This window comes from Cebus imitator, unplaced genomic scaffold, assembly GCF_001604975.1.
Source record: "Cebus imitator isolate Cc_AM_T3 unplaced genomic scaffold, Cebus_imitator-1.0 Scaffold35, whole genome shotgun sequence".
Classification (NCBI taxonomy): domain Eukaryota; kingdom Metazoa; phylum Chordata; class Mammalia; order Primates; family Cebidae; genus Cebus; species Cebus imitator.
Window position 1 is genome coordinate 9,087,017 of NW_016107350.1, and position 1,465 is coordinate 9,088,481.

A 1,465-nucleotide genomic window follows, 5' to 3' on the forward strand; every position below is an offset into this window, starting at 1 on the left:
AACTCAGAATATTGGCAGGTGAAGGGAGAAAAAGAAAATTTTCCCAACTCTGACTTTTCGAAAATGCACAAAGACTCAATTCTAAGGAAATAGGACTGAAGACATTCAGACTGAACATAAAATAAAGAAGCATCCTAAGACAGGGAGGAGCAGCATCTTTGGTTCAGAACTTGAGGCCCCACTCATCTGTTATCATGACACTGTGCCGGTCTTAACCACTCCAAAGATCAGATTTATCATCAGGAAAATGTCATCAAAATCTTCAGTCTTACCAACCACAAGGTAAAGCAGTTATGAGACTCAAGAAAATTATGCAAATGAGAAGGTTTTAAACAGTATTAGCCGTGGTCTCCATGTGTCTCCCAAAGCTCATGTGTAGAAAACGTTTTTTATTTTCTTCCTTTCTTTATTTTAGAGATGGAATCCCACTATGTTTCCCAGGCTGGTCTCAAACTCCTGGCTTCCAGCAATCATCTGGCTTCAGTCTCCCCAAGTGCTGGAATGACAGGCGTGAGCCACTGTGGACTGCCATGTGTTAGAAATTTAATTCCCAATGCAATGGAGTTGGGAGGTGAGACATTTAAGAAGAGATTCAGTCATGAGGGCTCTACTCTCATGAATGAATGAATTCCATTACTGAGAGCGTGGTTTTGTCATACAAGTGAGTTCTGCCCCTTTGGTCTTTTGCACATTCTTACCCTTCTACCTTCCACCATGAGATGACGCTTTAAGAAGGCCTTCACTGATGTCAGGCCCTCGGCCTTCAACTTCCCAGGCTCCAGAACTATATCCAAAGGATCACAAATCGTTCTACTATAAGGACACGTGCACACGAATGTTCATTGCAGCACTGTTTACAATAGCAAAGACCTGGAACCAACCCAAATGCCCATCAACGATAGACTGGATAGGGAAAATGTGGCATATATACACCATGGAATATTATGCAGCCATCAAAAACGATGAGTTTGTGTCCTTTGTAGGGACATGGATGAACCTGGAAACCATCATTCTCAGCAAACTGACAGAAGAGCAGAAGATCAAACACCGCACGTTCTCACTCATAGGCGGGTGTTGAACAATGAGAACACATGGACACAGAGAGGGGAGCACTACACACTGGGGTCAGTTGGGGGGAAATAGGGGAGGGACGGTGGGGGGTGGGAAGCTGGGGAGAGATAGCAAGGGGAGAAATGCCAGGTGTAGGTGATGGGGAGGAAGGCAGCAAATCACACTGCCACGTGTGTTCCTATGCAACAATTTTGCATGTTCTTCACATGTACCCCAAAACCTAAAATGCAATAAAATAAATAAATGGGAAAAAAAAAAAGAAATGAATCTCTGTTCTTTATAAATTACCCAGTCTCTGGTATTCTGTTATAGCAGCATCCAACAGACTGAGATGGTAGCCATAAGAAAAACCCCAAGGGACTGTATCAGTATTGACCGGACTCTGTGAGAGAAT